Below are 12855 nucleotides of genomic sequence, written 5' to 3' on the forward strand. Positions count from 1 at the left end.
ATGTGTTAACTTCCACTGGATCAATCTCAACAGAGCAGATGGAGCGGGACAGGAAGTCAAACAAAATGAAAACATCCGGTTAATTTTCAGAATAAAACACTCTGTGTTATCACCAGATCGTATTTCACTTAACTACAACAACAAACCGTCATGATGAGCGGAGCCAGGCCTGGAGTCAACAGGTCAGAGGTTTTCAGAGGACCAGAAAGACAACATGGATGAGGAGAGGAGGAGGAGAATCCTTGATTCAGGGATTACTGCGGGAAAACCTCGGTCACATGACTCCAGCTGTCAGGCAGGCCTGCTCCGTGCTGCGTTCTGAAAACACAACCATTGGGTGTTGAGGGGTGAGAGAGCACGCAGACGGATTGGAGACGGACACAGATCTGGTGGAAGTCTCGGGGAATACTGTATTATACAATCACTGAGCAACTGTATGCAAAACAGGATGAATAAAACCAAACAAGGTTAGAGACAGATATTCATCTTCAAGGCGAGAACATAGAAGATTCGTACACATCCTCCCATTTTACACAGACCACTGTCATCCACCATCATGTTGTAATTATTATACTGTAGCTTCTGATGTGTAAGCCTGCATTCCCAAGACTCCTGCCTCCATCCAACAGGGAAGGCTTCACGTTGTGGGAGACATATGTGAACAAGTAACACACGGGGGCCGAGTGCATCTGTGAAAGAGGCTAAGGTCTGCATCTGCACTTCCACAAATACACCAGAGTTTTCTTTTTTTCATTGCTGTATCCCTGAAGATACAAGTTTGAATCACACCAAATGTGTTAACCCACTTTGTCTTGTTTTCCCACTCGTTCGTTCTCCTAAAGGAAAGGAGATTTATCACAGACTTTGGGGGCTTGATCATTACAGTGAACACTGTTAAAATCAAAGCTGCATGTAGTCACACCAGTCTTTGATCCAGTACCACAATGTGACTGGAAAGTGTAATTACCTTAAACTTGGTAAACAACAGATTTGGGAAAAACTATCTGGGTTATTTCTACTTTGATGGCAGCCTCTGATACAGAGTGCCTTTAAAAGTTAATTGGTGATTTTAAACCCCTATAAAACCAGATGAGAGGGTTTTAATGGTTGTGTCTAACAAAATCAGCTCCACTGTTATGCTAAGATGAGTTAAACCATCATTAAATATGAGTGTGTGCTTTAATGAGCAGCTTTACTCACATAAACATAAATACAGTTTAATGGCAGGTTTCATAACGATATTATTCGTTTGTTCTTTTTTGAAGGTCTGACACCTCTTCAGTGTCTGATCCTGCTTCTCCTGATGAAGCACAGACCATCATTTTAATCCCTCACAAACCCCCCAACAACCTCACCTTTAGGACTGGCTTAGCACTGCCAACATAACTCACAGCCTTTGAGTAAAGCCTGTTTAATCCCTGTGTGTGTTGAAGTCAGTGTTCGCCTGGCAGAACAAAAACACACGCACATTAAACATAAAGATCAAAACCACTCTCCATATGCGTGAAAAAAAAACTCCACAGCCAGCCAAACTATTTATGTATACGTCCAGCTATTATGCTTAAGAAGTTCTACAATATGAAGGCATCATCTGTTTCAACATGAGTTTACAGTCTGTTCAGAATAAAGGAAAGAAAAAATGCATTAGATGCATGTTTTTCCCAGCAGACTGTGGTTCACTGTAGATCTAAAAACCTAATGCTTGCAAACTTTATATCTACAAAGGCCATCAGATCTAGTTTATTTTGCAACCCACCTTACAGTAAGAGCAGGTTTGGATCCTTCTTCTCTCTCTCTCTCAGATAAACTATCTCAGCGTATACGATCCTAGTGATGGGCATTCTAGCTCCTTTTTAGAGATCCAGATCATTTGGCTTGGTATGAACCTCCCTTTCAGCTCCCAGCAGGCTCCTTATCATACCATTTTGGCCAATGAGAGCTGGCTCATAGAGCCACCAACATATAGCCCACTGCCCACCTCAGTGTTGATGCCGTCTACTGCCACAGGTCTGCATTACTGACAATGCCAATATTAAAGAAAACTGAGTTTAATGGAAGCTAAGAGTTTTGATTATTGTCTTTAAAATGAACAGCCATATTGAAAGTTCATAAGGTTATGCCAAATAGTGAAAATAGATGGTAATACAAAGAGCTACACAGATGCACAGAAACTGCTCTCATGGACTTCACAGGATAAAATGGGAATAGTCACATAGGAGGACTGTAGCGAGGTTCTCTTCTCATTAACTCACGTTTTGAAAAACTCATAGGCGTAGTCGGAAAATTGAAGTGATTATTTATTGGTGCCAGCCTCAGTGCAATATATTTACAAAGAACAAAAAACTCAAAAGACGATTTACAAAAGAAACAATCAAAAACAGGGTCAGTGGACAGACACTGCTCAAGAAGCCACCTCCTTCTCTTACCAGGCGAAAGACAAACTTCCCTGAGGGAACTCAACACAGCCCTCTTATATCTTGTTGACTCCTCCCACTGGGCGTCACTAATTACTAGTGATGTTACGAGATGTGCCGAGGCTTCGAAGCGTGTGTCGAGTAATGGAGGGGGCGTTTCCGTGAAGCGCGTATCGAGGCTCGCTTCATTGAGGGGAGGAGCCGAAAATGATGACGTCCGCAGCCTCGCTGCCCGGCTGTACCACGTGACTGCTTCGGCAAATGGTTCAGATTTTGCTGCGAGGTTTGATGGTTTGACAGCAATATAAACCCCTCAGGCCCCATTCATAATGTGGGTGTTTGATGGAGAGCTGCGGTCAGTTCAGAGTTCGGATAGAGTTTTGATAGTTTGGATACTAGAGTTTGGATAGCGTTTATATAGTTTAGAGAGAGAGAGAGAGAGAGAGAGAGAGAGAGAGAGAGAGAGAGAGAGAGAGAGAGAGAGATGGTTTGAAGATTTAGGAGTGAAAAGAGGACAGGTAAGACAGTAAGACAGAGCCAACTAGAAAGAGGGGAATTAGGTGCAGACGTCTTGCTAATCTGTTACAGACTTGGCCTAATGGTGAATAGCACGTCCATGCAATATTTGGCCAGGGTTCGAGTCCAGTCTGCAGCTTATTAATCACGTTTTTTTCACACTTTCTTCCAGTTTCTACACTGTCCTCTCCTCTATAAATAAAATGAGTCAAAGCCCAAAAATATAACTTTAACAAGAAAGAAAGAGGAGGATTTCCCCTGTGTGGTAACATTTTGATTTAATAACTCCTAATAACACAAGCATATTCAGTGCCCTCTTCCTAGTTCCACAATCCCTTTTACTGTCCTCCTGGCTGCTTAAGCCAATTCCATTTTCCTAAAGTGACAGAAAAATATAATTACACAACCTGCCATATCATATGATACTACCATTTTGGGAAAATTTACACACACAGAATACATTCAAAAATATTGTATCATACACATATATGATAATTTATGTACAGAAATGATTTGGTCATACATTTTTTGTAATTTAGTCATTCCCATAACAGACACAAAAATTCAATGCATCACACATTATGTGGTTAAGATCCAGCAGCATGTAATGATAAACCTGGCCAGTAGGTGGTTTCGTGTGCACATGAAGCTTCGAGTAATGAACCCTTTCTCGAACCAATTGGCTCAAGTGGTTCGAAGCCTCATGAGGCTTCATCTCACCATCACTACTAATTACCAAAGGATTTCTACAAAAATTACTTTCTAACAATTAATACAACTGTAAAAAAAACAATAATACAAACCCCAACAACAAAATATTTACCACAATCCTTGGCAGTACTTTACCTTACCCTTAACTACTTTTAAAATATACCAACAAACAAACAATTTATTTCCACACCCATGTGGCACTTTTCGCCCCCCATAGACCCTACTTAATACGCGGAAACGGGACGCTCCGTTTCCGCGGATTCCCCGCACACAGGCGGTAGGTGATGCAATGTGTGCTGTGGTGTTTGAGTGCTGAATGTATGCGTAATAAAACAATAGGTAGTGATGGTGAGATGAAGCCTCATGAGGCTTCGAACCACTTGAGCCAATTGGTTCGAGAAAGGGTTAATTTCTCGAAGCTTCATGTGCACACGAAACCACCTACTGGCCAGGTTTATCATTACATGCTGCTGGATCTTAAACACATAATGTGTGATGCATTGCATTTTTGTTTCTGTTATGGTAATGACTATGAATTACAAAAAAATGTATGACCAAATAATTTCTGTACATAAATTATCATACATGTGTATGATAAAATATTTTTGAATGTATTCTGTGTGTGTACATTTTCCCAAAATGCTATTATCATATGATATGGCAGGTTGTGTAATTATATTTTTCTGTCACTTTAGGAAAATGGAATTGGCTTAAGCAGACAGAGGACAGTGAAAGTGATTGTGGAACTAGGAAGAGGGCACTGAATATGCTTGTGTTATTAGGAGTTATTAAATCAAAATGTTACCACACAGGGGAAATCCTCCTCTTTCTTTATTTTTTAAGTTATATTTTTTGGGCTTTGACTCATTTTATTTATAGAGGAGAGGACAGTGTAGAAACTGGGAGAGAGTGGGTGAAAAATGCGATTAAAAAGCTGCAGGCTGGGCTAGAACCCAGGCCAATTATATCATAGGCGTGCAACTTAACCATTAGGCCAAGACCACACCAGAGTCACAACAGGTCCGCACCTAACTCCCCTCTTTCTAGCTGGCTCCGTCTTACCTGTCCTCTTTTCACTCCTAAATCTTCAAACCATCTCTCTCTCTCTCTAAACTCTCCAAACTATATAAACGCTGTCCAAACTCTAGTGTCCAAACTATCAAAACTCTATCCGAAGTCTGAACTGACCGCAACTCTCCATCAAACACCCAGATTTTGAACGGAGCCTGAGGGGTTTATATTGCTGTCAAACCTCGCAGCAAAATCTGAACCACTTGCCGAAGCAGTCACGTGGTACAGCTGGGCAGCGAGGCTTCGGACGTCATCATTTTCAGCTCCTCCCCTCAATGAAGCAAGCCTCGATACGCGCTTCACGGAAACGCCCCCTCCGTTACTCGACACACGCTTCGAAGCCTCGGCACATCTCGTAACATCACTAACAATAGGCCTTCAGGTGTGCACCCCCGGCGACGCTACATAACGGAGAGGGACAGCGGGCTGCAGGAGTGGGTGAGAGGAGGGAAACTGACGGGAGGGAAAGTTTGGCGTGTGTGTGTGTGTGTGTGTGTGTGTGTGTGTGTTTGTCGGCTTGTGTGCCAGTGTGTCTCTGCGCACACTGCGCTCCATTCAGTGACGGTGCCGCTCCGTCACAAGGACAGTTAAAACCTCATTCCCTCTAAGAGACCCCTAAAACGGACTGTATCTTATAAACCGATGTAACTAATTTTCCAAATTCTGCACTGACTAATTGTTTTTCATTATTCTTGTCACTTGCAAACAGATCATCACCAATCAATCAATCAATCAATCAATCAATTATTTTACTATTTTCAGCCTCAGAGGACTGTAGGATGAAGAACGCTGTCGTCGCCCAGTCTATTACAAAGCCATAGATTAATCTCAGATTAGAATGTGTTCTTGTTCAGCAATAAGGTCCACCATGTTTGGATCTTGTTCATTCACCTTACGTCATTATACTGGTTCTCTTTGAAAGCAGTGACGTGAATCAAAGGATCAGGGATCTACTTCCCATCTTGTCCAAAAAGCTGCTCATGCATGTCTTTACAGTCAAAGGAGTTCCTTTTATTCCTTTAACTGGTTTCTCCATCAGTCATCTGTTTTTGTCTTACCTTCTTATTATAATGAGGTAATTTGTCCTCTGTTTCCTAGAGCCTAACTTTATTCTGCACTGCATGTTTACACACACGCACCACTTCCAGTCCCTTCTAGCAATTTCCTTTCTTTCTCCTTATCATCTAGAGCCAAATATTTAGTCTGGACATCCAGATCCCCAGCCAAGCACCTTCTCATATCTGATCTCTGATAACCATTAGCAGCTGGGTTCCAATCCGCTGCAGTACAAAAAAATGGGAGAAGGGGAAAGGGAGGAGTGAAAGATAGAAAACTTGGAAGCTTACTCCCTTTTTTTTCTTACCTCAGCAATATTCCTCTCCCTGATGCACATTTTCATCTGATTTCCCTTTCTCTCAATTACCTCCCCCTCCTGTGTATGTTTGTGTGTGTGTGCGTGTGCGCATGCGTGTGTGTGCGCGTGCGTGTGTCTTTAATGGATCAGTCTTCAGTTTTGGGTCAGTGAGAGTTAACCTCATCTTCAGAGAAAGGATAGAGGACTCATCACACTGCACCCATCATGCAAACACAGGAAAGCAAACATTTAGACAGCTATACCTGTGAGGACTGAGGTTTCTAGACTTCCTCAGCCTCCAGTCCACAGCCTGCCCAACACAACATCACACCTGGTGCCAGCCCTTAGTCTGAACCTCACCTTAACCTGAAGTGAACATAGACCAAAGCTAAGTAAATTTGTAATCTTATTTGTGTTGCTGTGCTCTGTTTACCAAATGTAAGCTGCTTCAAAGGTTCACTGTAAACTATGAATACCACACAGTCATGCAATAGGAACAGGATATCCTTTTAGCTGGATCTAACCATTAACCTTTATCATCATTGATTATATGAATATCATAATCTCTCTCTGAACGTGGAGAAGACAAAGGAGATTGTTGTGGACTTCAGGAGAACATGCATCCAGCACGCTCCTTTGACCATCAACAGTGCTGCTGTGGAGAGGATGAGCAGCACCAAGTTCCTGGGTGTGCACATCACAGAAGACCTCACCTGGACCAGCTTTAAAAGTAACTGGACATCCAGCTTGTGATGTCTGTATAATACAGATTGAAAGAAATGATCACACAACACTCCTTGTCTGAGGAAACCAAAAGGGTGATTTCTGAAATCATGCATGCCATCCTGAGCCAATACTCCTTTAAAAACAAGCCTGCTTAACCTACCAACCTTTGAAAAAATATTGTACTAAAAGAAAAAAAAGTGCTAAAAACTGCAGGTCCTTTTGCAGCAAAACCAAACATGTTTTCCAGCATGGTACAGAAAACAATTTTGGTCTGATTAGCTACTTTCTGAACCACACACTGTACGGGGGTGAATTATGTTATAAGTTCATATTTTAAAAGACATTGAAGTTACGAGTTTTGCATAATTAGAGGCACGACTGACAGAGGGTCACACCGTAGCTGTTAACGAGGATGCTTAAGGCTTTGTATTTTGCTCAGTGGTGCCCTCATCTCTAAAAGAAACCAAGCGAAAGTGCCCTCTTGGATTCTGCTGTGGGTAGATAAAACATTGAAAATTGCCTTCTCTGGTGCCCTTTCAGTGGAAAATGCATGAAGAAGTGTCCTCTGGAGGCCCCTCAAATGTACAAGTCTCCCTGTCGACATTAGGTTAGCATGTTCCATTGATGTATTTAAAGTAAAGCTGAAGACACCTGTTTACTGCTGTTTACTGTTGATGTTTCTTATGGTGTGTTGTGTCTTTGTTATTTGTTTTTAAGCTTTGTGAAGCACTTTGATTGAAAGCCCTCTATAAATGAAACTATTATTATTATTATTATTATTATTATTACAAAATGTAAAAAAGTACCCTCTGGATGCCTCTGACTTGGTACATTCTGGGCTTGAGCTCTTAGACCTGGGGCCCATTTCAGAAAGCAGGTTAAGTGAAAATCCCAAGTTAGTAAACCCTTAAATGAAGGAAACTCCGGTTTTTCGGTTTCTCAAAGCCAGAGGGGTATACTACGAAGCCAGATTTGCGGTTATCGAGGTAACTTCAGGGTTAACTCCGTTTTTTCCGTACTACGAAGGTGGCTCAGTTCTTACCTGGATAGATCACCATGGTTACTCATGCTGAACGCCTAACCTGCTCCACAGCAGGTTAGGTTCAGGATAAGAGATCAGTGCTTATGAAAAGACCGCCAACTGACCAATCTATTCACTATGAAGATGGCATGCCCATTTTTGGACAACCTCGTAGAGCTGGGAGCGCAGATTGTACGAGGGTCACTGAGGAGAGCAAGGGTCTTCAGAGACCGGCAAATAGTGATGTGCGGATCGATACTGAAATATCGATACTTCCGATACCAGGTCTTTATGCTCTAAAATCGATTCTTAAATCAAAATATCAATACTTGTGATATTTCAATCATTTGAGACAGTGTATATCATTAACAGGAACACAGTGGAAAGTAACTAAACCATTGAGATCTTGTCTAAATGATACGCGGTTGGTGGGAACTACTAGTTCTAGTTCTTAATAATAAAACAATTATTTATTGTAATTGTTTTATTGTTTTACTTATATTCTTTTTTGTTTGTGTTTAAAACACCATTTTCACATATTTCATATGATTGTGTCCTCTGTTTGTTTTTTCTGTTGTTGTATCAGCTCGACTATATCGTAAATGAGGCCGCTACCTCGATATACTTACAAGTTTAAAATAAATAAAAAAATAACTCAGAAATACACTACTTTTTTTAGATTTACCAGATACAATAGGTGCATTTGCACAAAGTATCGGTATCGGATCGGTGTCGCCGATACCAGCCTGAATTTTACACAGTATCGGATCGGAAAGGAAATCGGTGGTATCGAACATCACTACCGGCAAAACCCTCTGTCTCTCCCAGATGATGCACTCATTTTCTCTGACAGACACGCCCCCTTATCGAATATCACTCACCGATTGGACGCTGCAGCGGCTCGGACTTAACCGAAACTTAACATCAGCTGAGTTTAATAACAGAGAAAAGATGGACCTTAAAACAGTCATTAAGGGTGCCCTGAAACAGATCATAAACATCCGTCGGTTTCTAAACAGTCTGTGTGTGATGAGCTGAGATTGAAAAGTGTTTGATGTGAATTTTAAAAACAAAATACTGATCGCAAAATCATAAATTCAATATAACAGAGGATGGATTATGTTATATCTGATTGTTTTTGTCAGATTCACTGTCTAATGAAATAGAGTAATATAGTCTAACATCATTGATAGAATATATATTAATGATCAGTTATTCCTCCTGTTAGTTTCCCCATTTGTTCTCGTTTTCTTCATGAAGAGAAGTCTGACAGTAAAGTTTGTCTGTTAGTAAAAACACTTGTTATATTTCCTGTCAGGTTAATAAAGTTTCATACGAGGCTGATCATTAATGAGCACAGGGTTTGAAAAGAGTTGCATTTTCACTTAAAGTAATAAATAATTGAATAATGAGGCATTTTACTGATGAATCAATCCGTGATGCTTCAGGACAGAATAAACAGAGAGCAGATTCTCTTCATGTGCAAGTGTGTGTTAAACAGGTAAACACAGAGACAGAGCTCTGTTACTGTTTATATTAATCAGAGTTATTACAGTGAACATGTGTGCAGACACAAACAGCTGTTAAAGCCGTGATCACAAACCGACGTCGCTTCGCGTGACACTCCGGAGGAGAGGACGTCTCATTTCTCTAAATACAAATCTCCTCTCTCCTCTGGTTTCATTTCCTCGCATCTCTGGTGGACGGGACTAAGACGCGAGGAAGAGACGCGAGGATGGACGTTTAGAGCTTTGAGACGCACCCCCAGTAGCGCGCTCATCAGAGGTGTTCTAATTGTAGAGTCCGTCTGAAACTAATCAGCGCACATTAGTTCCGCTTCAGTGCGACTTCATACAACAAACAAACAGATGGCCAACTAAAACTTACAATGTAATGATGATGAGACGGACAACCAAAACTTACAATGTAATGATGATGAGACGGACAACCAAAACTTACAATGTAATGAAAATGAGAGGCAGTTACACTAAATATATTTTGTCAAACTCTGCATTTATTTTTACCATGTGTTTATTCATTTGCGCCACCCGAAACACAGCCATCGTGGAGGAGGGAGGGCTCTTGACTGAAAATGAAAGTAAGTGCTTCAGAGCTCACCACTCCCTTGTAGATTTACAAGAATCAAACCTGCAGAGGAAATGGACAACAGAACTACAAACGACAGAAAGGGTTTTACAGCTTACTGCTGACCATCGTTTCAGTGAGTCAAACACTTATTATACACTGTTACACAATATTGTTGGTTAAAAAAACAGTCAGTAGATAAATGAATAATAAATAGAGTAAGTAGCTCATAGGTATCAGAATCCACAAGCCACAGAGACAAAAAATTAAAGCTTTGATAGAAAATATTGAAACGGATTGGCTTTATGGTGTTTTCTACCATGAGTTTAGTTACAGAATGTTCAAGTAATTAAGACTAATGTTATGGCAGCTACTGCTTTTCCCTAATGTCAGTAAATGTGTGAGAGTGAGACAAGGGATATGTGAGAGGCTGTAGGCCTGTCATTTAATCCATTTATTGTAATGATTGTTAACACTGTAGATTAATACTGAAGACATCAAAACTATGAAGGAACATATATGGAATTATTGAATGAACAATAAAGTGTTAAACAAAGCAGAATATGTTTTATATTTTAGATTCTGTAAAGTAGCCCCCTTTTTCCTTCATGACAGCTTTGCACACTCTTGGTATTATCTCAGTCTGCTTCATGAAGTGGTCTCCTGGAATGGTTTCTAATTAACATGAGTCTTGTCAAGAGTTCATTTGTAGAATGACTTGCCTTCTTAATGTGTTTGAGACCATCAGTTGTGTTGTTCAGAGGTAAGGTTAGTACACAATGAATAGTCCTATTTGACTACTGTTGTAATCCAGATTATGGCAAAACCAGATTATTTCATAGTTTTGATGTCTTCAGTATTAATCTACAATGTTGAAAATAATTAAAATAAATAAAACCCATTGAATGAGAAGGTGTGTCCAAACTTTTGACTGGTAGTGTATATGTGTGTGTTAGGCTCACCAGTTTGTCTAATACCATCAATAAGCAGAACACTACAATGTTGTCATAAAAGTAATTGCAAATGTTCTTGAAATATCGTGATATAATTTAAAGATATATCACCTTCTAGTACTAAACAACACATAAGGCCAAGGTCCCTAACGTTTTTCTATGAATATTTAACCAGTGACTTCTTCCCTCCACAATAACTTGATAAAAGTCCTTGTTAGACTTTGCTCAGATTGCTCCAATAAACATTAGTCAACGTAACGAAAGGATTTTTCTCATTTCCAGGAGGATTCTGCTCTGGTTAGGGGCTGGTTTGCTCATTTTAAAGGCTTATAATGTGAGTCCTCTTAGCCCAGTGTCTCAGTCAAGTGCAACGTTTTTAAAGAGATATGTGTGATCATCTGGTTATGCAGATGTGTGAATGACCCTGCTTTAATCATGCTTTACAAGAGTTGATGGACAACCTCTGTGTCGAAAGAAAGCAGTTTTTAATGTGACGAGCAAAGAGACTCTGCAGCAGCCTGGTGGTAAAAGACAAGAAGCTGGCGATCATGTCCTTCTGCTAAAAGGAATAAACTGGTGCCAAAATCATCATGTCTGGGGATCAGAGTGGAGACTCATCAAGGCTCAGGTAAGTAAATATTGTTTTTTTTCAGTTGCATTACAAATACATATAACTAACATGCCCCAAAGTGAAATGTGTAAGTGATAATATGTAGTTCGCTGGTGGTTCTGGTGTCATCCTGTCAGGATTATATTTGTGTAACCACGGGCTAACTATACATTACTCTGCTTATTCCCTGGCTACCGATTAAGGTCACAAATATAACAATAAACACTGATATACAGACAATTTTATTACTTTAAAAATAATATGTGTACAGATAAAAAAAGAAGTCCCTCCCTCCAAAGTTGGTAACGCTGCAATGGTTACGGATTCTCATCCTCCTTCTTGCAGCAAGACAATCATTTAGCTTAACATCTAAGTTAAAGCTCAAGCTCAAATATTAGCATGCTAATACATAGACATGTCCCAATCCCGGTCTCAGCTATCAGATCAGAGCCGATATGGACGATTTTTAATTTATCGGTGATCTGCATTTGAGCCGATCATCTCATCTGATCATTTACATCCGCTAGGGCATTAACAGAAAAGCCGGTTTGTCGATGTGTCGACATCTGTGGCACAAGTCGACGTAACTTTGGAGGTATCTGTGGTCGACAAGTCATGTGTTATTATCTCTCTCCCTCCCTCCCTCCCTCTATGCAGTTGTGAAGTCAGTGAAGACTCTGCCTCTGATTGGCTTAAGCAGATATCTAATCATTGATTTAACCAATAGTATTAGTCACTTCATAAAAAGGGAGGTAACGTTACTTGGCGCGTAAACCCATCACCCGACAGCGCGCAAGCCTTTATCCAGTGCATGTCGACACTCTCATCTTTCTGCATGAAAACATGGAGCGCAAGGCCAAGACTATGAAGGAAGAAAATGACCCAGAGGATAACTACATTGATTTTGATTAGGAATGTACATTTTAGGTATTTTCCATGATCGATTTTTGGAAATGTTGACGATCAATTATTGATTAATCAATAAAAAAAACATTATTCTTATGTTAAATACGTTTTTCCTCCTAAATTATATTTTCTATAGCAACAAAATGCATATAACCGACGGGATTGAATACAGGCACAACATGTTTAAAATGCTGATTATCAATGATCAGGCTCATAAAAATATTATCCGTGGACATAATCTTATAAAGTGAAGGCTCATAATACTAACAGAAAAGTACTTCAGACTCACAGTGTCCAATACATGTGTATTCAGTCAGGTGTCAGCCAGGAGCGCAACCGGGTCATAATCAGTCCAGCTGCAGAAAAGCTCAGACGGCTCTGATGTTGCTGCTCTGCAAACATAGCGTACGAGCAATCCCCACCAATCTGTTGGCTGTGTATCCAAAGGTGGGGAAATGTCCTGTTTAAAGTTGTGAACCTTCGTGTCT

This window comes from Notolabrus celidotus, chromosome 11, assembly GCF_009762535.1.
Source record: "Notolabrus celidotus isolate fNotCel1 chromosome 11, fNotCel1.pri, whole genome shotgun sequence".
Classification (NCBI taxonomy): domain Eukaryota; kingdom Metazoa; phylum Chordata; class Actinopteri; order Labriformes; family Labridae; genus Notolabrus; species Notolabrus celidotus.